The sequence below is a fragment of the Pyrgilauda ruficollis genome, unplaced genomic scaffold (assembly GCF_017590135.1).
Source record: "Pyrgilauda ruficollis isolate IOZ18807 unplaced genomic scaffold, ASM1759013v1 scaffold34, whole genome shotgun sequence".
Classification (NCBI taxonomy): domain Eukaryota; kingdom Metazoa; phylum Chordata; class Aves; order Passeriformes; family Passeridae; genus Pyrgilauda; species Pyrgilauda ruficollis.
Window position 1 is genome coordinate 2,656,796 of NW_024524822.1, and position 7,286 is coordinate 2,664,081.

The window sequence follows — 7,286 nt, forward strand, 5'->3', positions numbered from 1 at the left end:
ACCTTAAATCACTCCCCTAATGTGTTTTGTAGTGAAAGGTCAGCACAGAGCAGCTGTGGCTGCCCCATCCCTGGATGTGTCCCAGGCCAGGTTGGAGCAGCCTGGGATAGTGGAAGGTGTCCCTTTCTGTTGCCACATTTCTCCTCCCAGAGAAAAGCAAGGCACAGTTCTCCCCAAGGATGTCTGAGAGTCACATTCTCTGAACCTCAGAGAAAGGAAAACACTATTCTTATCTCATTTGCTGCGCCTGTGTTGTGCCACAGTAGAATGCAATATGGAGATTGTTTACCCAAAGTGAGGATGTTTTGTTCCCTTGGCCTATCAGGGCCAAGAGTGTGAGTGTGTCAGGGCTGTTGGGGAGTCACGGGGGAGTCACGGGATGAGGGCAGATCTGGGCAGTTGTGTGCAGAGTGAGTGCTTGGCACATTCAGTTTAGATGAAATGTATATAGTAGAGTATAATAAAGTAATTAATTAGCCTTCTGATATCAGTGGAGTCCTCCTCATCATTCCTCCTTTGTCGGGGCCTTCCCAGCACAGTAATACCTTTCCATGGAATGCAGTGGAATTAGATGACCTTTAAGGTCTTTTCCAACCCAAAAAGTTCAGTGATTCCATGATCAAAGCTGGAGGGAAAGAACAAGTGACTCATTAAAAATACTGGCACTAAACAAAGGTATCTTACTCAACTGTTGATACAATGCTGTGACCCCGAGCTGCTGCGGCACCTGAACTCCTGCACTGTGACTGTTCCTGCTTAAAACCACTCCAGAGCTGAAGTGGCTGAGTGTTTTCAGAGCCTCTTGGTTGCTATTAAACACCTGCTGGCAGTGAGGTCTGCACTGAAGTGTTCCTCTGCGTCACAGCACAAGCACGAGCCCTTTCCAGGCCTGAATTCCAAAACTTAGACTAGCAACCAGGTAAGCTGTTTGAATCTGGAACACAGAACATCAGCGTAGGAGAGAAAAGGACTCGAGGAAATGGAAAGAGGAAGAGCTGGCCAACACTTTGCACTTCCTGCTTTTCTCTGTGGTGAGAGGAAATACCAAAGAAAACGCCTAGCACATGTTTTCCAGGGATTCCCTTGTTTTTAAGGGAGGAGTAAGAGCCTGATGGCAACAAGACAGTGAGGCAGAGCTGGAAAATCAGTGAGGCAGAGTGAGCAGTCCTGTGATGCCTTGTGCAGGCTGCCCTAGAACAGACTAAAAAGAGCTAAAGAATAAAGCAGGGAATTATTAAAAGCCTCCATGGATCCACCTTGGGCAGCACAAGAGCCCAGCCAGGGCTGCACCCAAGATGAACCCAAATGGTCCCAAAATGCACGAGCGCTCACGGGGTCTCTCCCTGTGATCAGTTCTGCTCCATTTGCACATTGCAGTTCATTGTCCAATGTCTGTGTAAATCTTCACACAGACATTTTACCCTTGTGAGAGAAAACCAAAAACCTGCCAAGCACTGGGAGATTCTGCAAACATCTCTGCAGCTCTGAAATGAATCAGAGAACCACAGGGATTGACAGAGTCAATTAAGTTGGAAAAGACCTCTGAGATCATCAAGTTCAACCTGAGCATGTGGTGACAGGACAGGGAAATGGCTTTAATCTTTAGTGGAAGAGAGGAAATTTAGGTTGGATGTTAGGAAGAAATTCTTCCCCATGACGGTGGGGATGCCCTGGCACAGGGTGCCCAGAGCAGCTGTGGCTGCCCCATCCCTGGAATTCTCAAGGCCAGGTTGGACAGGGCTTGGAGCAACCTGGGACACTGGGAGGTGTCCCTGCCCATGGAATGGGGAGAATGAGATGAGCCTGAAGGTCCCTTCCAGCCCAAATCACTCTGGGATTCTGTGATTCTCTCCCAGCTTTATGGGAGAAGGGCAGAATCCCCCTGCAGCCCACAGCCCAGGCAGTTGTCCAAAGGGCTCTGTGCTCCAGCACCAGGAATTCCTTTCCCATAAGGAATATTTGTGTTTATTGGCCTGCAGGACCAGCCTGTGCCTGGCTCCACCCTAAAAGCTGCTCTGTGATTTGTCTGAAGATGGTTAAAGGCACTCTCACCACCATGCTCTGAACTAGGTATGTTTAGTCAGGAAAACACTTGTGCCCCCAATATTTAAACTGCAATAATTAGCACAACACAATTTCATTTTATGTGGGAAAATTGTTTTTTCGTTTCATAGGTGTCATTGCTAAAGCCCCCAGTGAACACTCACAACACAGTTGGGTTTACACATGAAAAAAAACCCCTTTAAATATCAAGGCCCTGCAATACTGCTCATAATTCTGCCTGCCAGAGGCAAAAGTCCTGCTCTCCCACCACTGTTCATGTTGAGGAACTTGGTTGAAGCCCCTGGAGTTGCATCCATATAAAGTGTTTTAAAATTGCATAAAATTAGCATTTTTCACCATAAAACTTCTTCTTCCTCTACAGCGTAAAATGTAAAAATTGCTGGTGTCCGATTGTGAGTGATGTGAATATCGGAATCAAAGGATCCCAGACTGGTTTGGGCTGGAAGGAACCTTAAAGCTCATCTCATTCCCCAACCTCCCACTATCCCAGGTTGTTCCAAGCCCTGTCCAGCCTGGCTTTGGAGCCACATTCCCTCAAATCCTTGGAGTCAGAGCTTCTTAGAGCTTATTTAACTGTTCAAACCACTGGGGTATTTTTCCCCACTTCCTCACACTCTGCTTTCCTTCCTTTTCCCCCTTTACCTTACGTTTAATTTCCTTTTCCATCCACTTTCCTACAAATATAGAGACACAAAAACAGAAGCAAAGAGAGGAAGAAGCAGAATGACAAAAACCCAAGGAAATTAAGAATTTAAAAACTGAAAGAATGAAAAAAATTGTCATATATTTACTACACTATTTTATATGAGAAAAGTAGCTTCAGTTCTGAAATGGTGCTTAATTCCAAAATGTGGCTTTCCCTGTCAGGTCTGGACAAGCCCAAGGAATAAGTTGAATAAAAATGACCTAAACAGGCAAATCTTATTCTTGTGTGGCCATAAATCTACCAACTTGCTCACTTGTCATTGTGTTTTACCTCAGAAATGTGTCCTGCTTGGAGGCCTCAGTCCATAAATTACCCCTGGCAAGTGGTCATAAATTATCAATCCACATATTAAATAATCTTTTCTTTATCTGGAACTGCATGAGGCTGTTGAGTGTGAGGTGGCTGGACAGAGTAAAAACTCACTCAGCAGCTGAGCCTGGCTTTTCTAGGCAGCTATTTTGGGTGCTCTGACTCACCTGGAGCTTCCTGTTTCACATTGCCTCTAAGAAGGAATTAGGGAGCCTAAATTTAGAAGCTGTTGACATGAAGGAAAATGGAATGTCAGGACTGCAGGATATGGCAGCTGCGGAAAACCTGATGGCTTCAGTGCTGGGGTGCAGCATCCCTGACTTACACCAGAGCACGGAGGCTGCTGCAATCCCAGGGAATGCTGAGCATGGAGAAGGCTCTGCCCCCATGGAAATGTCCAGCTCTGGGGTCTCACAACCTTCCCTCTTCTTGGAAGCACCTGAATTTCTCCTGGTGCCTGAATTTCAGATGGTGCCATGCTGTCCTTGGGGCTCCACCCTTCTCCAGCCCAAATCTTCAAGCTCCTGGGATCAGCAGTGAAAAGAAAAACTGGGAATTTAAACCATGGGGGCTGGGGATGGGGGTTCCAGGTCTGACTGCAGAATGTGCTCTTCCAAAACATTTTTCCAAGACCCTGTGTCCTCACATTCATTGAAACTGAGCCAATTTAAACCAGTAAAAGCTGGGGCTGGAGGAGGTTCTGAGGTCACTATGTGCAGCTCCTGCTGCCCCAAGTGTTGCTCATCAGAATTTGCATTTGTTTCAGTCATTCTCCCTCCAGAAGCTGCCTTTGCTCTGAGGTTTTCTCTTGCTGTTTGCACCAAACACAAGTTGTATCACTTCCACTTTCTAAAGACCCATTGTAAGGTCCCAAATATAAAAGTTTATTTATGTTGCTTTTTAGGTTGGTTATTTGTGTTGAGTAGTCCCTTTCTTATTTTATCTTCAGGACAGGGTGCTTGAAAGCAGTGGAGCTGCTTTGAATTTTTCTATCTAGTAACATTATGAATAATAATAATAATTATTATTATTATTGAAGAGCATGAGCAATTAGCCAGGAATTTTGCACAGTGCTGTTTGTTCTCCCAAGGGATCTGTGTGGCTCAGAGCATTGCAGAGTCAGGCAGTGACTGCACAGAAGGTCAGGGCCCTATTGATCCAGGTGGGATTTTTAAATAGAGACTGCTGTGCATTTTTAGGTTGCCAACAGCCCCTGGTTGGCCCTTGGCACAGGAAGGGATTTCTCTCTAAGGGACTCTGATGTTTTCTTCTCGTGCTGAACAAAAACCGAAACAAACCCAAAGTGAATGTGAAAGTCCCTCTGTGGATAACGAATCTGTGTCACATAAGCCATGGCTTAATTTTCACAGCTGAGCTTTGAGGAGTTTGGGTTGGGGCCAATTTCATGGGAGGTGTCACCGAGCCTTGTGAAATCTGATTGCTCTCGTGGTTTCAAAGTCTCCACAGCTCCAGCAGAGCTCAGATCCAGCTCTGTGATCTCTGATCTTAAACCTGATCAGATTTTGGTTTGCTGCCCCCGGGTGAGCTGGGATGGAAATGTGTTACATCAGCTTGACTGCTACTGAAATCCATGTAAAAGATTTCTACAGCAATTAACAACAGAGAGAATTAAGCCAATAATAGGAATTTTTTTTCTCTATCAACCAAGATTATGGATAAATTCTATAGATGCCCCATGGCCAAGCAGATATCAGATTAAGAGTGCAGCTTTATCAGTGACTGGGGAGGGCCCAAACCCCTTGGCAGAGCAGAGCTGTGGGATTGTTGCTGCTCCCTGTGTCTGGTGGAGCTGGCAATCACACACAGGCACAGAAAAACCCACACTTGCCCCATCTGAGGGCCAGGGGAGGAATTTGCACAATTTCTCCGTGACTCTGATGCCTTAGGATTTGAGCTTTTATATATTCCATATATTTGTAACCGGCATCAACTTCAGTGCATTTAGGATTGCTCCCCTCTCCTGGGCTGGGCCCTGTGCTGGGGAAGCAGAGCAAGGAGTGGCCCCTCAGGAGATGGAACCTCCAGCTGCAAACGGGGCTGTTCCCCACAGGGAATTGCTGCTGGTGCTGCTGGACAGACACATCCTTGTGGGAAGGACCAGCCTGGGTATTTTTTAAAATACTGGTTTGTTGTAAAAATGACCCACTTCAAAAACTTAGGAGAAAAAATAAATGAAGGAAAAGGGATGAAAGAATGAAGTGGCTTGGAGTGTGCCTGCCTCAGGGCCTTGCTTCACTTAAAGCTATTTAACATTTTTGTAACTGATGGGGAAATTGTCCACTATTAATGGGCTTTCTTTCTGGCTATAATTTATTCTTATTTCTCAGAGGCAATGGGGTAGAGGCCAGATTTCTTTATCCAAAGGTATTAAAATGCCTGAGGCTGAGCAGCTTAGCATTGCTTTGTCAGGATTTTCTCCATCTGACAAAATAATAGAATAAAATCACCCTGTGCAGGGAGAGCTGCTTTATTTTTAAAAGAATGCCCTTTCTCCTTCAATTCAAAGCCTCGAGGGAGAGGAGGGCTGGTGGGATGTGTGAGGAGATGCATATTTTCATTCACTGACTCCTTCTATATTCAGGAGCTATGATCCCTCTCTGCCAGGCTTGCTTTAACTTCTCTGGAAACTGGTTGTGTGGATCAAAGAGAAGGCAAATAGAAGATAAAAACCCTGCTCAGAGACATGAGGGATTTATAGGGCCCAGAGGAAGTTCCAAAGTCATAGGCAGGGTCAGCTGACTCTTATAAAAATAAATTATTCTTTGCTAAGAGAAAAAGAAAGAAGAGAAAACTAAATCCATGTTTTTTGCTTTTTGTTCTTTTTGATTTAGTTTTTTTTCTTTTTTTTTTTTTTCCCCTGAGTCATTAACAGCAAAAGGAATTTTTGTTTGCATCAATGTTCATCAAAACAGAAAGTGGGTATCTCTAGCAGTGAATCATATCAGTTGTTCCTGACCTTTAGAAAGTATCTGGTGTAATTTGAAGTCACCTGGTGGATGAGACAAAACCTCATTGATATGCACCATCAGTTTCTGGTGATGTAAAACAAGAAACAAATTACTGCTCTGAGGAATATTTGGAGTGTGCTCACACAGACTGAGCTACATCAGTCACCAGCATCCACTGAGCTTGGATGATAAACCACCAGGTTTCTGCAGCCAGAAAATCTATGACTAAATGTTTGCTGTGGAGAGTTTGCCAAGCTGCAGTCAGAGAAAAATGTCAGTTGTGCAAGGAGAAAAACTCCAATAATGGTGAGAAGAGGCCTTCCTGGATTCCCAGAGATGAAGGGAAAAGGGGAAGGACTGAACTGGGACCAGATCTGGGAACATCTTGGTGCCTTCTCTCCCCACACTGTAAGAATGAAATTGCAAATAAATGTCTGGGTTACTGCAATTCATGGAATAAGAGGGCCTGAGATTCTTCTTTTATCCTGAATTCTCTGAACATTCCAGGCATCCAAAGAAGCTCAAATATCACCCATCCTCTGGCCTGCTCAAACATCTCAGCTCTCAGCTGAGGACCAGTCTGAAACGGTTTGGGAAAGTGTGGACTTTGGGGAAGTCCTGGCTTTCCAGGAAGTGCTGCTGCTGGAGGAGTATTCCCAGCCCAGTGTGGTCTGTGTCACACAGGGACTGCCAAACTGGCAGGGCAGCACTCAAGGAAAATGCGTCCTAATGGACTTTGCTATTTGCCAGATTGGCAACTCCATTGCTGTTTTAATGTTTGATGTGAAAAGATTTGAGAACCCCAGGGGAAAACAGAGGCTGAGCACTCTGCTTAGACAAAGTCTGTCCCAAAGAGCTTTATATTTAAATAGAAGAGATGGATAAATAGTGACAAGGAAGACACTTGAAAGAAATAACATTAAGTCCGTAGCAGAGTGCAGCACAGAAAAATCCTGTAATTCCCAAATCTGCTATGTCCTGCCCCAGAGTTTCAGCTACCAGCCCAAGAGTCAATAATTTCATAATTTTTGCTGTTGTACAATGAATCTACTCCAGAGTTGTCATTGAGTGTCCATGGTAAAGAAAAGCTTTGACTACAAGCTTTGACTGTTGAGTTTTTGGAAAGAGTGGGTTAATACACTACTCCATAAAATAGAGTTAAACAGATTTCCCCATGTCTGAACACAGACACTGTGCCAGCAGTTTATGACCCTAAAATTCTCCGTATTATGGATTCT